General features: G+C 38.4%; 1 protein-coding gene across 1 annotated transcript in view; it reads left to right on the plus strand.

The window, feature by feature from the left end:
- The first annotated feature begins 4,455 nt into the window (after positions 1 to 4,455).
- Positions 4,456 to 24,303, plus strand: part of LOC149108316 (uncharacterized) — a 34,063-nt gene continuing 14,215 nt past the window's right edge. The window contains exons 1-2 of the mRNA XM_089296223.1: positions 4,456 to 4,556; positions 4,660 to 4,734. The gene's annotated coding sequence lies outside the window, so the exon portion shown is untranslated. The remainder of the gene's footprint in view (positions 4,557 to 4,659; positions 4,735 to 24,303) is intronic.

Genomic DNA, 24,303 nt, shown 5'->3' on the forward strand with positions numbered 1-24,303 from the left:
GAGTTATTTCAAACAAGTATTGTAATCATATATTTTTTGTGGCTGTCCTATCAATTTTACAGTCCTTTTCAACGCTGCCTTTTTTGGCTCGTCAACAGCTGTGACACGGCACGGCACGATAGCATAACTTAGAAAATATCGCTCAGAAGTCGTCTTAATTTTTTCCTTGAAATATTCAACAATAAGAGTACTACAGCTCGTTCTATAAATCAGGAACTAAAATAACTTTTATACCTTGGCGTTATTTGACTAAGAGTAACTTTTCTCTCAGTTATGGCGATGCCCAAAAGTGCCATGAAATATTAACAAGTCGTGGTTTTAGAATATTCAAAGAAATTTTTTATTCAGCGTCTATAATATTGTAAAATTATACGTGCAACACTGAAAACCATCTTCATTTGAGTTAGTATTTCATTTGTTCGTTTCCTTGTAACCGTTCATGAAAAAAAGAAAACATTTTATTTGCGCTGGGAAAGAGGCCGACCTAAGATACCATGATATAAAAGGAGAAAATTCAGATTCGCAGTTTGGCACATTTTACTTACAAAGAACAGCTTTCAATTTATTTTCAGAAGATCAGATAAGATGTCAGCAGAATTTTGACCGAATTCAGACACGCAAAACTACAATTATGGTGTTTCAATTTACACCAGCTGACTGCTCATTTCACAAGAAAGAGTACAAGCACATAGGGTACCAGAAGTGTTTCATGAGCGGTTCTCGTGTGAAAGCCGACCCGAAGCATCCCGCCACCCGTACCTCTGGTACCCATGGTAGATTGTATGCCTATGGAGTTACTGTTTGGGCTGACCTGGCTCCCCGGTTAGCCTTAGCACCCTGAACCAAACATGTCTAACTTGAAAATCTATCTTTTACCCAAAAATTTCCGAATCGAACTCAGCCTCTATCACGAATCTCTAACAAGAAGCCGTGAAAATGATAAACTTTCAATCTTAGACGAATAGTAGTATTTTAAAATTTCTCTCTGGGTTAGTCCAGTAGGCGAGGCAGCGAGAGAGTGTAAGTAGAAATCAGTTCGCACATAGAGCCGTGCGAGGTGACTTTCAGCTTGCGCTTGTTGGTGTGCTCGTCCAGTTCAAATGTCCAGAGAAAAATTGAATGAGGAACTAGTTGTAGTCAATCTTGATCTGAGCGTTTTTAGTGAAACTGTTCAGAACACAGGCGGCCCAAGCTCACAATGCGAGGAGTTTTTTTTTTTTTTTAATCTTTATGCGAACGTTCAGCGCGCGAAACGTGACACGGTTACCGCCGACATCTACTGTTACATAACGACCGAGTTTGGTTACGCGAAACGTGACCTTCGCCTTGCAGTATGTGGTGGTGTTGTGTTACAACGGTTTGAATTTATAAAGGTTTGTATGGGGAAAAACGGTAATCGACATTGTAGCTGAAATTTCGGTATTTTTGCAATAAAAATGACTCACCTCAATGCCTTGTTGTCTTTTCTATTGTCATCTCGCTTCTCAGCTCGATCCGAAGCTATTTAAGCAAGTTGTCGCTTTTTGGTTTTCCTCTACTAAGAAAGAGTAAAGGCTACACACTCGATTCTGGACTGACCCCCGCTCGAAGCGAAAAAAAAACACTGAAATCCCGCCAGCCGCCCCAATTCCTCCGCAGAATCATAGTACAGGTTTAAGCGCTCCCTTGCAGTTAAATTCCAAGCCAAATTCATCTCCACAGCGCACGATACAAAGCTCTGAATCGAAGAAAGCTAACCATCCGGAATCAGTGATCATGCTGCCGGCACCATTTGTGGACACATTCGAAACCCGAGCGGAATGCCGGGCTAACAAATTGACCCTGACCAGGGGAAGGGAGCGCACAGTTCTCGACAAGCCAGGTACTTTGCTCCACGGTCCTCTGGAAAGATTTTTGTCCAGGCCGCCGACGGAGCATTGTTGTGACAAGCCAATCAAAGCAACGACTAGACGTGTTTACAAATGTGAGATACTTTGATAACTCTCAGAGAAAACCCTTCACGCGATCTCGAATAGATACATTCTCCTACTGTGCATGCTAGCTTCATCCCATATAATCACATCAATAGCCTTCACACGGTCGCAAACCAGAGAGTTACACAAAGATCGGTCGATAACCTGCCGCCAAGGCAATTCGGCTGTCATCAACCCATAAAATGAATGGACCGTCGACGCAACTCCACGGTCGTAAACTTGGCAGGCGATACCGCTCGAACATATCACACCTATCTTTCTTCCACGTGCTTTTGCAACTGATAGGACTCGTTTAATCACTTCACTTTTCCCAACTCCAGCTTGGCCGGTGATCAGAAGGTTGTGCCCCTTGGCAGCAAATGTAACTATACGTTCCTGATCAGCGTTTAGTTTTATGCTGTAAAGCATTTGAACGAAATCAAGATGCGAACGATTTTTAGACGTGCGAAAATTTAAACGCGATCTGTTGGCACCGGTGTCCGTCCTGAAACCTGTTTCAAATATTTTCTTTGCTACGGAAAAGTACACCGTTAAAGGACAAAATTTGATACTGAAAAACTGCTAAATCTAGAGTAAGACATAATATGGCTGTGATGCAACAAAACTAAAGCAAATTTCCTTAGCTATTATGAAGGGTTTTCTCTGAGAGTTATCAAAGTATCTCACATTTGTAAACACGTCTAGTCGTTGCTTTGATTGGCTTGTCACAACAATGCTCCGTCGGCGGCCTGGACAAAAATCTTTCCAGAGGACCGTGGAGCAAAGTACCTGGCTTGTCGAGAACTGTGCGCTCCCTTCCCCTGGTCAGGGTCAATTTGTTAGCCCGGCATTCCGCTCGGGTTTCGAATGTGTCCACAAATGGTGCCGGCAGCATGATCACTGATTCCGGATGGTTAGCTTTCTTCGATTCAGCGCTTTGTATCGTGCGCTGTGGAGATGAATTTGGCTTGGAATTTAACTGCAAGGGAGCGCTTAAACCTGTACTATGATTCTGCGGAGGAATTGGGGCGGCTGGCGGGATTTCAGTGTTTTTTTTCGCTTCGAGCGGGGGTCAGTCCAGAATCGAGTGTGTAGCCTTTACTCTTTCTTAGTAGAGGAAAACCAAAAAGCGACAACTTGCTTAAATAGCTTCGGATCGAGTTGAGAAGCGAGATGACAATAGAAAAGACAACAAGGCATTGAGGTGAGTCATTTTTATTGCAAAAATACCGAAATTTCAGCTACAATGTCGATTACCGTTTTTCCCCATACAAACCTTTATAAATTCAAACCGTTGTAACACAACACCACCACATACTGCAAGGCGAAGGTCACGTTTCGCGTAACCAAACTCGGTCGTTATGTAATAGTAGATGTCGGCGGTAACCGTGTCACGTTTCGCGCGCTGAACGTTCGCATAAAGATTAAAAAAAAAAAAAAACTCCTCGCATTGTGAGCTTGGGCCGCCTGTGTCTGGGACAGTGATTATCTGCACTGAACAAATAAACATTTAAATAAGCACTTTTTCAAATACGACAACGTCTTAAATGGCTAAAAATCACGAGATACTGATACATATTTTTTGACAAACTCGATCGTAGCTTTAGTCACGCACCAAATGCAAAATGCGCTGGTTTCCAAACGAAAACCTTTGGTGGCTCTTTAGTTTTGGATTTAAGAATTTGATGACGACACGTGAAAACGCACTACATGAAAGATAGAGAAGCCTTCAGGAAGCCTCCGGGAAGCCTCTGGGAAGCCTAGAAATTTGTGCTCTTTCCCCTCTGCCATTCTGTTCAGCCCATTCTCCCGTGGGTTCGTGAACTCATTCCAGGCTTCACAATTTGCTCAGCGGAATCACAGATACAAACAAGCTTAACGACCTAAAAGCACATCCTTCATAGCCAGATTGAGCCACGAATGGGAAGATAACAACTTTCTTTCTTTTTGCCATCGCCATCTCCTTATGCTGAAAACAACTTTTAGGCCTTTTTTTATCGGCGGGAGAGGGGGTTGGGGGGGGGGGGGGTGGGGAGTGTTAAAAACCCAAGTCTGTTAAATTTGCACAGTGTAACTGACTCGAAATTTCAACGACACGAGTAATCTATTAGACAACCCATAAGTGAAATTTTTATTTATTATATTTACACTATTTTGGGTTGGTCCGTTGAGGGGGTCCGTAGGGGTAGTCCATGGACCGGCAGGGTAGTACCCGGTCCTTAGTGGGGGTCCAAGACCCGGGGTCAGTGTTTTCGGGTAACTCAGTTTCAGCCAGAGACCGTTTTACGATTTTTACTGTAGAGCGCGGCAATATGGGTGTCTCTCAAGCTACATTTGCTTTATTTGATTTACTTCTGAAGGAAACATTCTTTCGCAGACAGAGTTTTTTCCGCTTTGTCCGACTCTGGGGACAAAATGTGTTCTGTAGACCACAAACCTTTTAGAAACCGTAACCACTGACCTAGGGGTATACGGGCTCAATGGTAACTTATGTCTTGTGCTCGACCTTTTGTTCCATTCATGTTGGCTGTTGGTGACGTGTTGTTCTGTTTCGTTCACCACTGACTCATGCTGTTTGCTTCGGATTCAGGAACTTATTCAGGGGTAAGGCTGCATCGTGTGATCGCTAAACGTGATTGATGCTCCTTTTTCAATGTCAGCAAGTGTAAGGCTAAAGAAGCCGTGTATATGTTTTTAAATTCTTCAGCCTCTAGTGAACGCAAAATATGGGCTAGACGATTGATGTGATTTGTCAGACAATGGATCACGCGACTTGAATAAAGTAAGAAAGCTATATATTAGCTATTTGATTATGGTATTACTCGGTGTAAAACCATTTAAGCAATTGCAATGTATTAATTTGTTCAGGGCTGAAACATCGAGCCACTTCTAAGATATTGCATAATCTTGTTGAATATTGTACCCAGTAGTAGCGAACAAAGTGCTGTGTGAGTCTGTGCGTGGTTGGTCTCTCTGTCTTTCCTATATTTCATTGAGATGGTTATGAAGGTTATGGAAACTCGCCTGCCCTGTGGCTCATGTTCCCATCCAGGGAGCACCCCCATATTAAAAGGTTGGGGATGCTCATCGGAAAATTTCAATTAAACCAATCTGGGTAAGGCTTGAGCTTTATTAGACCCCTAAATGATTCCACTTAAAATGAAATAGACTTCTGCTGCTCAGAAAAGGAACCTGTGCTAGTAGACCAGACTCAAAACCGGCAGAAATCGAGCCCTAAAAACGGAAATGGGAGTGCTTTTTAATTATTACTCCTTCTACAATCCCAGACAAAAAAGTTGGGACACAAAGCCCACTTTTGATGTCAATAATCGGGTGATTTTTTCCCTTTTTGTTGGAAGAGACACAATATTTTCCAACATTGATTAGGGGGGATGGGGGATTTGTGATACAGCTCGCATCCCAACTACATTTGGCTGGGATTGTCTGAAAGAGATGTATGAGGAATTTTCCAATGAAGGTAACGCCAGTGATTGTCATGACGTCATAATATTTTAGAACTTGATTTCGGGTCGATGACATACACTTTGTTTCTGGAAATTGGAGAGGACTTTTCTACGTTTATCTAGATTAAGATTCAGTACAGATATTCGTGGAATATAACTCATAACCTCCTGTAGCAAAACAAAATTTGCGACTTGCTTCAAGCAAAATGGCATTTAAGGGAAGGTTAGAGCTCATGGAAATATCATATTGACCAAATTGCAACAAAAATATCGAAAATGACAGGAGTTATGGCTAGCGCTAGACATTTGTCTATTCAAACGCTGAAGGCAATTTATAACACAATGGTGTATCCGTATCTAACATATTGTAGCATTATATGAACAAGCACTTACCCAACCAGGCTAAAATCATTGTTCACCATACAGAAAAAAATAGTAGGAATAATGGCTTTTGCAAAATATTGAGATGAATGCAAGCCTCTATTTCTAGCTCTCGATATTCTTAATATACATGAATTGAACTTGTGTTTGATAGCACTCTTTATGTACTCGTACTTTAATAATAATCTACCAGAATATTTTAAAAATGATGTTAGATTAAATGAAAACATACACAGTCATGATACTCGATCAGCATCAAATATTTTTATTGATTACAGAAGGATGGACTACGGAAAATTTTCATTAAAATATAGGGGGCCGCAAATTTGGAGTAATTTACCCAGCAATTTGAAAATATCAAAAACATATCATTCTTTTAAGAAAAGCGCAAAAGTTTATGTACAAAATCAAAGTATTTTATGTTGTTAGAATAGTCATGATGGTAGTTATTTGAAATTCCAGGACAAAACCTATATAACTGTTACAGTTAGTCTGATTATCCATCTGCTCTTTTCAATAGATTATAAATTGTAGATAGGGGATCTTCGTAGAAAAGCTCGATTAGAGCTTGCTTAAATCTCCAGCCATTATATGTGTTTTATTAGCAGATAATCAATTCTAGAGAAATCAATGCAAATGCAATATAATGGCCGTAAAAAAAAAAAAAAAATTAAGACATTTTCCAGGATTGTCAATTTGCAGAGTAGCAGATCTTTGTGTTGTTTCACGGAATAGTGTCAAATAAATTGACTGAAACCCACTGAAATGCTTATCTGTGTACAGTAATTAGGTATATCACCATCACACGCGACACGACAACTTCCGGGTTCCATGTGTTAAATTAACATGCACAAATAACCACAATGGTTAACCACTTGAAAGTCAGCGTTTTGCCACCTAACCTTCCCTGTTCTTCCCAATTGGCAGAAGGTTAAAAAGTTTCCCACTTCACATTATTTGAAATGCAGGATGGATGCTTGAAATATCGTTAACCGTTTACTGGAGACAATAAGTCAACTACATAACTACCCTTTCTATTTCAATTGTATACTGTGAAAAAAAAAAAACAAAAAAAAAAATTGTATACTCAATTGGCCACTCCCCATTGGGGATTTTCAGGACCAATGTAAACAAACAATGATAAATAGATATTGAAATAAACATAACTACATGTAGGTTAAGAATCTCAACTGGCAGGAGGCAGGCCAGTTGGCTATTTCCAAGCGCAGCTGAGAGGTTGAACTCGGGGCTACTGAGAACAACATCAGCTAGCAGTCAGAACGGGATTTGAATGTGGGACCTACGGATTTTAAATCTGGCACTCTAACCACTCGGCCAGGCTGCCTTCCTGAAGAATTGATCGGTTAACCATATAAACCTTCTCCCAAAGCTCTCTTTTGCTAGTTCTTGATCCCAGACAATCTTAAATGGTTTTTCGTAATTCCTATGATGCCAAAAAAGGTATAATTCAAATGACATGAAGCAATTTGGAACCAACATATTTTACCATTATGGTTAATTCTAAGGGTTAATTGCTGCAGTTAACCCGGTGACACTTCTGAAGCCAAGAACACACCTCAATTTACACACATTCCGGTATTTGAGGGGAAAACAAAGAGAGACATGCATAATTTAATCTCGTGTAGGTAGCAGCAACACTTTATTGCTGTCCACAGATAGACTCTGTGCAACAGCGAGGACAAGGCAAAAATATCCACTTGCTCGGTACCTACTGTTTCAACCGAATTTGTATCATTTCTGTTTCGGGCAAATCAACCACCCCTCTAAAGACATAGACGAGGTCATCTTTTTCAGTGCAGGAAATAGAAACATTATTTTCAAACACAATATCTTATTCAAAGTTGGATTTTATGGGCAATCAAGTAGGCAGTTTGCCCCTTGAGAGACAACAGAAGGTCATGTCACGGACTAATCAATTGCCTACCATAGAAGGTCATTTAAAAAGATGACTTTATGTTTTTTTAGTGCCTACTCAGGTAAAACTTGCCATTGCATGGTGTTTTTTTTAGTAGTGCTTGCTAGCTGTACCTGCGAGACGGTACAACTTCCCTGTTCTCCAATTTTTGGTAGAGTGAGTGGTGAGACTTTTTAAATTCTTCTTTCAGACAAGTCGAGACACGAAGTAAGTCCTCCCCTCCCCCCACTTTCAATGTTGATAATCAGGTGTTTTTTTCCCTTTTTGTTGGAAAAAATGTGACATTTTCCAACATTGATTGGGGGGAGTGGGGGATACGTGATACAGCTCAAGTGTCCCAAATACTTTTGGCTGGGATTGTAGTGCACTGTAGAAGATACTTTGACAGCTTAAAATTTCATCATGAACACCCTAAGTGAGAGCAGAGTACTAGATTTTTATGCCTAAAGGAGACAAAAAGCATTCTGGACCTTTTCATGTGGGAGTTCCCCTGTGGTTCCCACAGCTTCCTTTTGTAATTCTCTCAAATTTCCTCTTGTGTTCCTGGAACTGGATAGAGACATGGAAAATGTCTTCTATTTCTCAAAGAAATATGCTTTAAAATCTGGAGGACCAATTGATTATGACAGATCAGATGGAACATTTGTACCAAATTTGTACCTATGGAAACAATTTTTCCCTCCAGGTCACAAAAGTTTCGCAAAATTTGTCATCATACATGTTCACAAAAAAGTAGCTGCAAAAAGTAGGTGACAATTGGGTGATTCCAGAAAATATCTATACTTATACCACAGGCAGCTTTTTTGAATTCCAAGGGCAATGGGGGTTCTTTGAACTGGAAATCCAAAGGTGTGAGGGGTACTTACTATTTGAATTCCGAGAGCATGGGGGGGGGGGGGGGGGGGGTTCTAGAGGTGACAGACAAGAGTTTGAAAGCACAATTAATGAACTGATGATACTGCTGACTTTTTTTCTTTTTGTTTGCTAGTTTTTTTTTTTTTGCAAGATGCAAGACAAGCATCAATTAATCACAAATTTGTTCACGTTCATTTACAGAAATGTGATAAAATCTCAGTGTTTCAGCCAGAAAATTTTTCCTGAGGGCCAAAGTGGCCCCTGAAGACCTTTTTTACGGGCCAATTTTTTTAGGAAACAGGCCAATAAATTGAAAGCTACAGAAGGAAAAATGTGTCAGCGTACCACGGAAAATAAAGCAGTTTATTAGGATCTAGGATAAAATTTAATAGTAAGTGCTCTTTGAAGTGTTTCTACTCAATAAATTTCTTTTGAATCAGATACTATGATCCGTGCATTACAAGAGAACAGTCCTTAGGCATACATGACATAGTCAATGATCACGGGTTTGCAATGCATTATAGGGCGATTTCAAACTTGGAAGTTTTCCGATGTGAGATAATCAATACAGCAGAGCAAAAAGATGGAATGACTTATTTTCTTATATTGAATGTTTTAGAAGCAAAGATCTTTCAATGTGATTGTCTAGAAGGACATAATGTGTCAAAATAACCGGATTGATCGTCGACAGAGAGAAATGTAGTCGCCATTGTGGTGACTAAACCAGAATTTTTGCCGAATTTTGGTTGCCAAGGATGAAATGTTAGTTACATTGGTGACCGTATCAGTCGCAATTTCGAGCCCTGGGGTGATTTTTAAAATACTACGCCTGGTTAAGCCTGTAGTCTTGTAAAAGAAAAGGGCCAAATTGGCCCTTTCTTCGTTTTTCTGGGGGCCATCTCTGATTGCAACGCGGGATTCCCGCAATGGCGCGCTCTGGCGGAAACACTGAAATCTGGTTTGTACATTGTGCTCCAGAGGCCTTAAAGTTGATAAATTTCTTGTCAGAAAATCGTTTGCGACAAATGCTGACCTGCCGTGGTTGTTTATTATTTTACTATGCACCAGCTATACATATTCATAATGGTAACTGAACTGAGTGGAGTGCAATTTGGTTTGAAATCATACCATATGATTTCAAAATCGAATGAGTGTGCAGCACAAGTTTGATTTGAAATCACATGCACTCCACTCAGTTCAATTGCCTCTTTATTACATCCATTTTGAAATCGCACAATTTAATGGCCAAAATACAAGAGCTACAAGATTTTGGTCAGTATCAAAATTTGCCCCCAAAAAGTTGCAAAATTTGCCAAACAATGGCTTTTTTGTCTTTCAGTTTCCTGCAACGTGAATGGTTAGTTTGAAATAGCCTTGAAATCTGACTGGTTGCTTTTTTAAGTATTACATTGTCTTTGGTGAGGATAAAGATACAATTTAGGGCCAAAAATAGTGCGATTCATGAATAGACACCCCGCTGAGAGCCAATCAGATTTCAAGGAATTTCAATATGGATGTAATAAATAAAAAAACCACTATAGTGGTATCTGAACAAGTGAATATTGTTTGTAATATCAAAAGTAAATTTGGCAGGATTTACCCGCGGATGTTCTAATTTCCATGGTAATTAGGGCACAAAACAATTGAAGTTCTTTTTTTCCTTTGAACACTGGTTTAGTCCAAAACTAGTGGCAAAATTGCGACTGAAGAGGAGGAAGTTTTAGTTGTGAAAACATCTAGTCATGAATGCATGTGATCTTATTGGTTGCAATTTCAAACCCTGCAGACAGTTAGTAAACTTCTGGAAAGATGTAAAAGTGTAAAATCTCTTTCATTGGAAGTCTTAGGGAGTCAAACTAGGATTCCAGATGGTTGAAGTAAAAATGAAAATCCAGATTGGGGGGGGGGGGGGGGGAGGTTAAAGATTTTGTAATTCAGAGGGCCTGGGGGTAGAGCATTTTGGAATTTGCGAAGGCAAGGGGGAGGGTTAAAATGTTCATGCTGCCCATGATAGGGTATGGATATTTTCTGGAATCACTCATTTTACATGTATGTATGAGACAAATTTAAAGTGCCACTAACCCCGGAAATTTTTCTTTGCTAATATAAATTTCCTCCTTCTCCTGATCTCCACTGTGAAAAAATTATCCTTGAAGCTATTTTCATTAATTTTGCACGAATTTTCAAAGTTTGTAAAATTGCCCGTTTCCATGTTCACAACCGAGGAATAGCGCAGAATGGGATGAGTTGTCTTCTGATGTCATTTTGGGAATAACTACAACATTTTGTTTCTGAGAAGAATATGTGCACACATGCGATTGTGTGTGTCAAAATTGTTGCAGAATGCAAGGAATATGCGTTGTTGGAGGCTGTACATGTGGCAATACAGGATGTGTAGGATAGAGTATTCCCCTTCAATCAATACCTCTATCCCAGTGAAACTCGACCAGAAACAAGAAAAAGACCAAAGAGGTGGGCTGATCTGTGCAAAGCTAAAGCTGGGGAGCCACTGACGATTTCTTCGATCTCGGATTCACCGCTACTGTAAAAACCTAGAGATTTTCATGGCCTGTATATTCTTTTTTTTCTCTAGTGGAATATGGGATAAGGTGGAAGCCATCTGACTATTCCAAGTGCAAATGATCCTTTGAGTCCCAGTTGAAACTATATATAGGTGAGGAAATTACACAGTAAATTATAAGCGCATTGCGCTTTATGTACTCAAAATAGAGACTTTTCTAAACAAATAGTAAACAAAGCCTACTTCCTATAACGACGTGAGGCTTCAAACTGGTGAACTAGCTATGTATGTATTTGTGGATTTTAATAAAAACACACGCACGCCAGAGGTCGTAATCCAGCCGTGTTTCTCAATGGGCATTCCAAATACAGAATTGCTTTGTTCTTTGAGCTTTGTCTTTGAGGAGCAAAATATATCTAAATTACAAACTTAGAGTGGATCAAGCATTTATAAAATAATGTATGAGGAAAGTGAAACAAATGATTAAGATTCAACTCTAGAGCTACCAATGGAGATTGTTGTGCTGAAAGAAGAATGCGCTTGTCAGTCAACCGAAACCCAAACTAATAAGTCAAGAACTCCCAGATTATCACCGTACGTAAAATGGATGCTTCATCCAAAATAACAGTGCAGTAGAAATGTATTCATTGAACTGATACTATACTGAACCTCTTTTCAATATCTTGTCAAAGGATTTTCCATGAGTTACTGGTACAAACATATGCAAATTTGTGTAGCTTGTGTTCATACACAGTGATTGACTATGCATATACTATAGTTGGTCGAAAATAATGAAGTGAAAAGTTACCTCACCTTTGGATATTGTTTGCCAGCATCTCTGCTTATCTCTTATGTTAAAACTATTTTCAATCATTGACCTGGAGAAGTACATGTAGGCAGGAGTGGACTTATGATGACTGCATTGCATTTTAACTTGTATTTTGGGGGAAATTAATGTTTGAATCTAAAAGTGTTTTGAAACTCCAAAATCTGCACGTTTCTTAAAGTCAAATTACCAAGAACTCTTTGTGTTCGTTGACATCTTTATAACTCTTTAAGAGCTGTAAGTTAACTCTTCAGCCATGATTTGTACCTTTACAACCCAAACGGACGGGCAAATTGTCGATCCTGATCCTGGCCTAAATTACAATGCAGCGATCTTGACTGCCAACCCATACTTCAAAATGGAACAAAAAATATATACATTGCAGCCATCCAAATTGTAGCTACAATCATGGACAAAAGCAGTTGAGACACTTCCTGAAAAAAAACCTGTTTTGTTGAATGCGTGCGTTTTTTAATCTCCAATTTTCACATTTCGACCCCCTCTCCCCTTTTCAATGTTGTAGCCATGTGATCATGTCCACGGAGCATATTTCAACATTGAAATGGGGGAGAGGGGGGTTTGGCTATCTACAAAAAAGATTTTTTTTTTCAATTACGAAAGGATGCCAATAGAAAGTGTTTGTTTTGCTCAAATGTGTCAACACTTTCGTCTGTGATTGTAGGCTCTGAATTGTAATGCTCAATGATACAGTTCTTTCAGTTAAAAATTTTGCTGTGATAAAATATGAATCACGAATAACCCAAAAATGTTTTGACAGCCCTCGAATCTCAGTCAAAAGTCTCTTGAGTGTTTTAGCCCGGTTTCTGAAGTGACATCACTAGTAGCCTGACCCAGATGCCACTTTGCGTGGTCGTGAACCTAGAAATTACATGTTCAAACGCCTGTAGAAATGCAAGGATTTTACCAATCGAGATAATTTTTTTGCTGAAGTAATCAGGGCAACTAGTAGATTTTATTAAAGGAAAAAATATTTTGGGGCTAGTTACGCTTTAACTCTACACCAGATCTTACTGTCTTGTTACCTGGCCATAAAATCCAAAGTTTTAGGACATGCAGGAGCAACGTCTTTGTGATAGGAACTGAATGCTACAATGTATTAATTAGATGTTGTTTTCTAAGATGTTGATTTGCTTCATAACAATAATATTGTTGAATGATTACCTGAGGCTTAAATGTATTTGTAATTACTCAGTTTTGTATTTTTGTGTGAAAAGATGCAGTATTTATGATTTTTAATTTGTGAATGTGAAGAGCTCTAGACCAGTATGAGTGAGTTTCAACAGTTTGTTTGGGAAAAATCAACTTCCTCGGTCAGTCAGTTGTAATTCTGAGACTACATTCCACGTTTAAATGAGTAGTGGAAATTTTGAGCAAAATAGTAGCCTCTTTGCAGCTGACAATGAGAATCTCAAAAGCAAGGATAAACTGATCTTTTGTGTTTGGAGTTAGACGAGAGCTCCAGAATTGAGGGCTGTTGTGGGTGTACAGTTCGATACATCTCCATCAATAGCTTTGGCAGAATCATGTTCAGAGTAAGTTTCAAAGTGAATTTAAATTTGTAAGTTTCAATGTGAATTCAATGTAAATTTTAAATGTATTTTTTCCACAACTTATTTCAAATTTCATTACTGTCTCATTTTTAACTTGGAAAACATTTATATTTTCCAAGTTGCAGTGGTGGGACAATTTCACTCCATCACTCCTTCACTCCTTCACTGTGTCACTTCCTTTAGACATTTGGAACCGGGGGAGGGGGGGGGGGCGCAACTCCCATATGAGAAGGATGGGGATGCTCGATGGAATATTTGAATTTAATCCTAAAGAAGACTAATGTGGGCATTGCTTGAGCTTCATAAGACCCCTAAAAGATACCACTTTAAACAAAATAGGTTTGATTACCAGCCACTGCTCAAGAAAGGATCCCGCACGCACTTGTAGACCCAACCTGCATACTCAATTGAGAGATCAGCAGAAAACAAATGAGAGTGTTTCTTTTATTATTATTTTCTGAAGTCCGTAATTACAGTATGTGTGAAGCCTGAAGCCAGAAACAGCAATGCAATAGCAGAGAAAAAAGTATATTAACTGAGCAATCAATGAACAGGGAGTTTGTTTACACCACAGCTAATGGAATACCTTTAGAAATCAGCTTTTTGCTAAACATTGCAAGTAAAAGAAAAACTTTTTGTGTAACAAGTAAGTTTGAAGTATGCAAATACTTCATTACATCTCTCAGTTACCACACATGCTGTGATGGGTCAATTTAGTGGGCCGTTTTCTATAGAATGGCCACCTAAAATAAAACTCTGTTTTTTTTCCAAAATGTTTCTTGATTTATTGCCAAGTGTTCTTAACTTTTATAGCAAGTAAAAGTTTAAAGTTTTCTTTTACTTTAAATTTTGTTTTAATTGTTTATCATTCGCTAGTGACTTAACAATGATTTCAAATTGACTCGTTTTACTTTTGATGTGGATTGGAAATTTGAATTTGTTCAAGGTAAATAGAAATTGTTCCTGAACCCATCAGACACACAGTAGAAATATAAATTGAAGGGGTGAGTGCAAAACCATACTAAGTGACGATTTGGGTGAAAAAAAAAATTTTCGCGAAAGGGCTTGAATTTTTGCATGTGGTCTTCAATGTAATAGAAAAACGCGGCCCTGTATTGTTGTCGCTGGTTTTTGCTTCGTTTTCGAGTTATAACGTATGCAAAAATACTTGGCTTTTCCTAGCCATGTCTTTAGGAGTTTATTTGTTGAACAGCAAACAGGCAGACTGTTTATAGTGTATGAAGTCAAAATCAAATCTCACAGCATATATAGAGCGGAAATCTGGGAACAGATTGTTTACATCGGCTATTGTGACGTGAGCACAACACGTGAATCGATCGAGCGGCAAACGAAATACCATCGAACTAAAAAGAGATGTGCCGCATTAGAGCTCTGTCAACTAATATCTTAAGCATTGTGTTAAAGTACCTTGTGTGCCTGCCTGGTGGTTGAGAGGCATCATAAAGCCTCGATAAACCCGTAAGTCATCAGCACGTTTTAAAGAATCAAAATGTGTTCTGAAACTTCGAAGGTAGCTGATATACCGTAATCGTGTTATCGGCGTTCGAAGTCAGATCGAGCCAGGCAGCAAAGTCCAAGAGCAGTTCTTGCCCAAGAAAAACACCCTCTCGTGAGTTGTGGCCCATTTGCCAAGCGTTGCTAGTGTCAAAGTTTGGAAAGCGAGAACTGGTTTTTGAGTGATAAAATTTGTCTTGTATCGACCGCCATGTTTTCCCGCGCACGAGGTGTAAAGAGCCTTCCCGGCATGCATTGCGATCACGCTCTGCTCGCGTTTCTCGAACTGGTAACTAGATTGTTTCGGCTTTTTTCATTTAAAGATAATAATGGCCAACAAGTAGCGATCGATTGTAACATAGATCTGTGATCCAGGTTGCTTTGATTTTATTTCATATCGGCATGATTTGTAGTGTTTTGAACTTCTGGGATCAGCGGACATGCAGATGTATGGAGACCCGTACGTTGCGCAGAAGGATTAATTTGTTAAACTGTTAGGCGGTGCGTGACATAAAGCTACGATCGCGTTTGTCGAAAAATATGTATTTATCTCGTGATTTTTAGCCATTTAAGACGTTGCTGTATTTGGAAAAGTGCTTATTTGATGTTTATTTGTTCAGTGCAGATAGTCATTGTCCCAGATAACCAAAGTAAGTTCCAGATGTTAACACTATTTTCCGGCCGCCATATTTTACCTATTTAAACCTGAAATCAACATTTTTGAGCTTATACGTTGCGTGAAATTAACATTTTGCTGTTTTCTAAGTGAAATCAACATCCTTGCCGTCACGCGTTACGTGAAATCAACATTTTTACCTATTTAGACCTGAAATCGACATTTTTGGGCTTATACGCTGCGTTAAATCAACATTTTTCTGTTTTCTAAGTGAAATCAACATCCTTGCCGTCAAGCGCTAACGTGAAATCAGCATTTTGACCTATTTAGACCTGAAATCAACATTTTTGAGCTTATACGCTGCGTGAAATTAGCATTTTGCTGTTTTCTAAGTGAAATCAACATCCTTGCCGTCAAGCGCTAACGTGAAATCAGCATTTTGACCTATTTAGACCTGAAATCAACATTTTTGAGCTTATACGCTGCGTGAAATTGACATTTTGCTGTCTTCTAAGTGAAATCAACATCCTTGCCGTCACGTGTTAACGTGAAATCAGCATTTTGACCTATTTAGACCTGAAATCAACATTTTTGAGCTTATACGCTGCGTTAAATCAACATTTTGCTGTTTTCTAAGCGAAATCAACATCCTTGCCGTCAAGCGCTAACGTGAAATCAGCATTTTGACCTATTTAGACCTGAAATCAACATTTTTGAGCTTATACGCTGCGTGAAATTAACATTTTGCTGTTTTCTAAGTGAAATCAACATCCTTGCCGTCACGCGTTAACGTGAAATCAGCATTTTGACCTATTTAGACCTGAAATCAACATTTTTGAGCTTATACGCTGCGTTAAATCAACATTTTGCTGTTTTCTAAGCGAAATCAACATCCTTGCCGTCAAGCGCTAACGTGAAATCAGCATTTTGACCTATTTAGACCTGAAATCAACATTTTTGAGCTTATACGCTGCGTGAAATTAACATTTTGCTGTTTTCTAAGTGAAATCAACATCCTTGCCGTCACGCGTTAACGTGAAATCAGCATTTTGACCTATTTAGACCTGAAATCAACATTTTTGAGCTTATACGCTGCGTTAAATCAACATTTTGCTGTTTTCTAAGCGAAATCAACATCCTTGCCGTCAAGCGCTAACGTGAAATCAGCATTTTGACCTATTTAGACCTGAAATCAACATTTTTGAGCTTATACGCTGCGTGAAATTAACATTTTGCTGTCTTCTAAGTGAAATCAACATCCTTGCCGTCACGTGTTAACGTGAAATCAGCATTTTGACCTATTTAGACCTGAAATCAACATTTTTGAGCTTATACGCTGCGTTAAATCAACATTTTGCTGTTTTCTAAGCGAAATCAACATCCTTGCCGTCAAGCGCTAACGTGAAATCAGCATTTTGACCTATTTAGACCTGAAATCAACATTTTTGAGCTTATACGCTGCGTGAAATTAACATTTTGCTGTTTTCTAAGTGAAATCAACATCCTTGCCGTCACGCGTTAACGTGAAATCAGCATTTTGACCTATTTAGACCTGAAATCAACATTTTTGAGCTTATACGCTGCGTTAAATCAACATTTTGCTGTTTTCTAAGCGAAATCAACATCCTTGCCGTCAAGCGCTAACGTGAAATCAGCATTTTGACCTATTTAGACCTGAAATCAACATTTTTGAGCTTATACGCTGCGTGAAATTAACATTTTGCTGTTTTCTAAGTGAAATCAACATCCTTGCCGTCACGCGTTAACGTGAAATCAGCATTTTGACCTATTTAGACCTGAAATCAACATTTTTGAGCTTATACGTTGCGTGAAATCAACATTTTGCTGTTTTCTAAGTGAAATCAACAACCTTCCCGTCACGGGTTAACATGAAATCAACATTTAAACCTTTTTTGACCTGAAATCGACATTTTTGAGCTTTTACGTTGCGTGAAATTGACATTTTGCTGCTCTCTAAGAGAAATCAACATCCTTGCCGTCGCGCGTTAACATGAGTCAACGTTTTAACCACTTTTGACCTGAAATCAATAAATTTGAGCTTATATAAGTTGCGTGAAATTGACATTTTGCTGGTTTCTAAGTAAAATCAAAGTCCTTGCGGTCGCGGCGGGCCGATCCTTTGTTATAATAAACCGAGGCGAGACTTCGACTTATAACAAAGGCTTGGCTTGGCTATTATAACAAAGGGTCGGCTCTGTTTATCATAACAAAGGCCCGGCTTCGTTTATTTGAAGACCTCGGCGGGAAAAGGGCGCTAGGTATTTTAATCAAAAGTGAACTTTGTCGAAAACGCTCCAAATTTCCCATACAGTTTTGTTTAGGTATGTTTAACAATGTCCCGTAGTTTTTCCGCTAAGCTTCGCTTCGTTTTCGAGATATTGCGTATGCAGAAAAACCACTCGGTTTTCCTAGCGGCGTCTTTATAAACGAAGCAAAAACCAGCGACAAAAATACAGGACCACGTTTTTCTATTACATTGAAGACCACATGCAAAAATTCAAGCCCTTTCGCGAAAATTTTTTTTTTCACCCAAATCGTCACTTAGCATGGTTTTGCACTCACCCCTTCAATGCTCCCTCATCATAGGCCTGCAATGCGTGCAGAGAGCTTTATTATGCTCCCTCATCATAGGCCTGCAATGCGTGCAGAGAGCTTTATAATAAAGCTTTATTATAAATGTTTTGCTAACCTCATCCTCTCGGTCTGTACTGTAAGTTACGGATCCTTGTTTTTTCTGCCTTCGATTTATGGCCCACACACTTTGCGCTCGGGCTATAAATCAATGCGGGGAAAAGCTGGCCATAACTTACAGTACGAACCTGGAACTCGCTTAGTAAGAGGTAAATACATTTTTTTAATTTTTTTAAGTTGTAAATTTCTGTTCAGAAACTCGTCTGGAGCTGTTTTGCACAATGTACAAACTCCTGCTTTTGCTTTAGAAAAAAAAACCTCTACATGATCAGAAATGTACATGTAATAAGCAAGTGAGGGAGCGCAAGGCACCCAAACATGGAAACAAGTCAGTGCTTGCCTTGCTGATTCAAGCTGTTGTACCACCTGCTTAAAAAAAGAAACCGGCTGCACAAAATATATTTGGAAACTGTTGTCATAATTATATACATGTATACAATGTGAGTTCACATGTGGTTTCAAATATCACACATTTTTGTTTAAATGTATCTTCAAATGTTTCCAATTAGTCTGCAGAACTTCTACAGAAATAAAATTGCACAAATTTCACTAGGTCATTCACAGGATTTTTGTAACTGGAAAGAGCTTCTTAGATTCAAGATCAAGGAAGATGTAGACTGTAAGTACTGTGGAGAAACTTTATTAACTAAAGAAGGTGTCATAATGGTTAAACTGAACCAAAAATTCCTCTTACACTTTCACAACAGTAGAGATCTTATTTTGAACAATCAATGAATGAGATGACTGGAGGAGAAAACTCCAGAATGATTCACTATACATTCACTGTAGATCCCAGACTTAAGAAATAAAATCAAGTTTACGGTCGGTAAATAAATGTGCAAAATGTTATCTAGAATGGCTGCCTTACAGTTTGTTCTCTTATTTTCTGTTCAGTCTTTTTTTGTTGAGTTTTTGAGGGATTAATTTCTTCTCTATAACTTTATTCCAACAAGCAAGATTTAATTTGTGTCTTTAGGTACATGTAGTGTACTGTAGGTAATATCTTGTAAAATTATTATCTTACCTTTTTTTCTATATGAAGTGAAAATTATAAGTATTGTAACGTTTTCAATTTATAAATCAAAGTGTTCTTTGAGCAAACCATGAATTTGCCAGTGAATGATGATTGACATGAGCTAACCTTTGTGTAATGTGGAATTAATTTCATAAAAAATAGGTCTGCGTTGTGGACTTAAGTTGATACCTTATTAGCTTCTGGCTATACTTGTTGCAACAGCAGTTCTCTTATTTAAAAAATTGGAGAAAACCGTTAAGTGAATTTTTCCTTATTTACACTTCTTTTGCATCTCAATCTCAATAATAATTTAATAACTTTCAACCAAACTACATGAACTACATTGTTCTGATGGATTTACCCGTTCTGAATTTAGCCACTCTACCATGTTAACTTATCCTCACCTAATTGAAGCTGATAAAGTTTGCCCAAGGCGAAAGCTGACTTACATGTAGTGCAGCTAGATTGAGTTCTTGCAGCCATGTGTGGGTGCTTGGGTGACAAAGCACAGTAGGTTGCAAATAACATCGAAGCAACTCTGCTTGCAGGGTAGCTGCAAAAGACCTTCAGAGAAATAAGTACATGTTCTTCACTAAAAAAGGGTTAAACAAGAAAAGAAAAGACCAATGGCTAAAAAAAGCCGGCAGATCCCAGAATTGAACTCGGGTCCACTAGGATGGAATGCAAGAATCCTTATTAACCATTGTACCATTCATGTATAAAAACCTTACTCCAAGGCGGCAAAAAATACAAAGCACTTCAGTCTCATCTCAAATTAGCTAGAAAATAATTATGCAAATTGGTTAACAAACATGCGACATATGTTTTTGTAAACTGCAAACTTCTTGGATGCTGACTTTTAGTGTGGCTAGTAAGCGACACAAATACATGTACACCAAGGATTCATTTCAAAGAGGAAAAATAACAATAAGCAATGACCAATTGAAAGCTTCTTTAAAGTGGTACTATGATCAAATTTTTCCCCCTTGATTTTTTAGGTGTATCACATAGAATTCCATGAAAGAATGAAAACACCGTTTACCGTTTGCAAATATCTGCATTAGTTCCAGAGATATTTAAGTTTGAAAAATGTGTAAAATATGCAAATGAGATGACTTATGACGTCATACACTCAACCCAATTTTATATCAAGTATCTAAATAGAACCATCTTGGTCAATTTGCAGTGCAGACCATTGAAACTTGGTAGGCTAATAGTTCTACAGGAAACACACCGCTATAAAAATTCTGTTCCCCTGGCAATTTACTCTTTTCCAGTCCCCACCCACTTGATTTCAATATGTTAGTGATTTTCAGCTCACAAAACATTAAACGAGGCCACAAACTTGAGCTTACATATTTAGATGCTTGCTGGATCAAGCATATGAGGCACCATTTGCAAATATCCAAATGGAATGCCAAAGGTGGCCAGAAATGCCTTTAATATTGGGGAGGTCTGGAACCCAGTTTGTTGCATGATAACCAAACTGTTAAGCTCATATTGTGGAGCACATTTAGTAGAATCTTACTGCAAAGAATCAAACATTTCTGATACAAATTGGCGGAGATATCTTTTCTCATCACATTTGATCAAAATTTGGTTGAGTGTATGACGTCATCACTGGGCTAATTTGCAAATTTTAAAAACTTGAATATCTCTCGAACGAAAAAAGATATTTGAATATAGTAAACAGCATTTTTCTTCTCACATAGGCTACTTGTTTATGTTTTAAAATGGCCGTGATAGGAAAGATGCGATTTTCGTCATAGTACCACTTTAAATGATTCTGACATTGTGACAATCTTTCACAAAGATCTTTTCTTTAGACTTCATGCCCACAGTAGAAAGGTTATTTACAATCTGTTTACCACTGTTGCAAAACAATGTTTACAGATATAAGCGAACTTTTTTGCGACCCTTTCTTAGGGTCAAAAAAGTTCCCAATGCATATTGCAAAAGCCAATATTTGCTCTAATTTGTAGTTTACAGTTAATTTAAGATTAGAATAGTGATAGAAATGTCAAATGAACTATAAACCAGAAAGCAAACAAAACAAGTTTTTGTTTTTGGTGTAACAATCACAGTCAAGTAATACCTTGATCTAGAAATGTGAGACTAAATCTGTGCCTGCAATACTCACTAATGCAGTGATTTCATGAGCTTTACATACTCATCAGCACAATTACCCCGCAAAACTTTACTCCGATGGAAAGAGTTGTTTGCATAGTATTTGGCTGCATAATCTCGACCACTACAACCTATAGCTTACTTATGCAATCCACGGGTTTAAAAGGAAAAAATGTTTATTTGTATGGTTTCTTAAAAGCCATGTACTTAAAGTTCTGAGATTCTGCGGCCTACTTGTGATAACCAAATTTAAATCAGGGGCGAATCTGGGAATTTCTGAAAGGGGGGTTGTACCCCCCTTTGAATAGAAATGTTTTTGTTATTTCTTTGATTCGTGACAAAAACAATAGAATAAAATTGTTTTATACATAGTTGTTTCACTTCCACCAATTGACTGATTGTCAAGGTAGGAAAGGTAATGTACATTTTGCGACTGCATTTATTATTTTTTGTGTGTGTGATTGAGAATTGCGGTAAACTCATGATTTTATTTCATGCCTTCACAAATGCTTTAAAGTGTCAGGAATGCTGGAAATTGTGTTTTAGAGTGTAAAACAGGAAAAAATCTATCACCGGAGCTCCTTAGAAGGTCATGCCTGTGATGCTTGCCATCCACACCCTGGGGGTTGAAAGTGGTGTTGCAACCCCCTTAACCCCACCCCTGGATCTGCCTCTGTTGAATGGAAATGTGTTACATTTGTCTGTTTTCTGGGCATTTGAAGGGGACAGATTCATCTCTTAAAATTTTTTTGAGGGGATGATCTTAATTTTAATTGTTGTATTAGCAAAATGGCACAGCTTTGGTTGAACACTATACTCTTTACCAATTATGGCAGGTGTGACCTATTTAGAAATAAACGCTCTGTGTCTGTGTATGAATTACAATTTATGTATGACATATATTCAAGAAGGGTTTCTGAGTTAAATTATTTCGCTTTTTCGGCAATAAAAATGATTATTTACAGTACCGGTCAAAGGGATTGCAGCACCTACACGCGCGTAAAATGCGTGTAGTCAGCGTGTAGTATTCGTGGACAGTGCGTGGGCAGTGCGTGGACGGTGCGTGTAATTACACGCATGTAAAATTTACTGATCTGTTAGTTACACGTATTTGCGTGTAATTTTACGCAAATGCGTGTATTTTAATCGGAGGAAGAAACCTTTTTTATTCATACACGCAGTTGCGTGTATTTTGCATAACAAAAAGCCACTACTAACTTGTATTCGAAACCCTCGACTCTCAATGTTCACAACAAAAAGTAAATTTAAAAGCCGAGAAGCATTGCTAAATTAGTGGACTAGCTCGAGCACCTACCAAACAAATACTATTTTTTAGTCTGTAGCAGTCCGCACTTCTGCTTAACTTCTAAACTTAATTCTTAAAGATCTATGAGTTTTCGTTTACGACGTGCGTCGCAACGTAATGTTTACCCACGCACGAAATGTCATGTCAACCCCTGTTCCTTCGATAACTATGAAAAAGGTATTCAAACAGAAACTCGCGGACTCTCTCTTAATCTGCCTATTGGCCACACTTCTGCTTGAACAGTTTTCTGTTTTTTTGAGACTTACAGAACTAGGTGTGACTTTTCCGGCTTGGAACTGTACTGTTTTGAATGGCTGTGCTATTTTTTTAAAGTAACTCTCCACTGTGCCTTTCATTGTGTTTAAGTCATAAATTAAGGTTGTACTGTCCTGTTGCATAGCAACAAACTTGACCCACTTTTTACCATCAATTGCATCCATCTTAAAAACTAAGCCGGTGACACCATGTTTTTTTTTTTATAAAAATCTTTTTATTACACACACAAGAAGAAACAGACAAAATTATAAAAAAATTCTGTGGAGTGGATTTTTCTTAAATTAAGAAACATGGAAATTTCCAAGTTGGAGAAATTCCACCCCACAGTTTTTTTTTTACAATTTCGCACATGCATTCCACTTTTGCTGTTGAATATTTTTTTGCATTAAAAAAGTAGGGTTACCGGGCGGGATCAGTTTTTGAGATATTAGCTTCATGGATAAGGTATTTTAGTGCACGTTCTACACGCAAATTAAAATCTCGGCTTTGCAAGATCGCCCCTTGCGCATGCGTGAAGGCGGTCCGCTGATCAGTAAAGACTGCAATTCCACTCTAATAAACGCGAATAGTCCACGAATATTGTTTTCTTTTTAATTGCTGTCGTTAGCAGCGTAAGCGGTAAAAGAAGAGTACCATAAATACCCGTAGGTGAGACTAGCAAAGTAGAAAGAACGAAGAAAACCTTAAGAGTAGTTTTTTTCTCCTGCAGTTTTTCAGATTGATAGCTGGTGTGATTGATCGCAGCATCAACATCAGAATTTTCATTTACGTTGCAGCACTGTGGTTTAAAAGGATGTTTTCCTTTGAAGTTGCCCGAAGGATGGCTGTTTTCAAAGTTAAAAATAACTGATAACAGAAACAGCTTACTAAACCTGGAAGAAACAAAGTTTTACGAAGTAGGCCTTGCGCCGCCGTGTTTGTTTTGATTTTTGTCAGCTTTAAATCTTGTGCGTTACCTCGCGAACCTTCAAACGATTGCGTGATGCCTCGTGCTGAAGTGCACGCTTGAGCTCAGGCGTCTCACAGAAATATTACTGTTTTGAGCCACCTTAAGAAACAAAAAATGTTTATGACATCATCTATACATCTGTCCTTCAGCCAATCAAAATGCATGAATAATTTGACAGACTACTGTATTTAATGCGAACTTCTTTGACTGGTAACTAATACTTGATATGTTAACCCAGCCAAACAACCAAATTGACAAACACCCAAACACGTGAAATTCAG

The sequence above is a fragment of the Orbicella faveolata genome, unplaced genomic scaffold (assembly GCF_042242905.1).
Source record: "Orbicella faveolata isolate gen_17 unplaced genomic scaffold, um_ofav_v1 contig_26, whole genome shotgun sequence".
Taxonomy (NCBI): Eukaryota; Metazoa; Cnidaria; class Anthozoa; order Scleractinia; family Merulinidae; genus Orbicella; species Orbicella faveolata.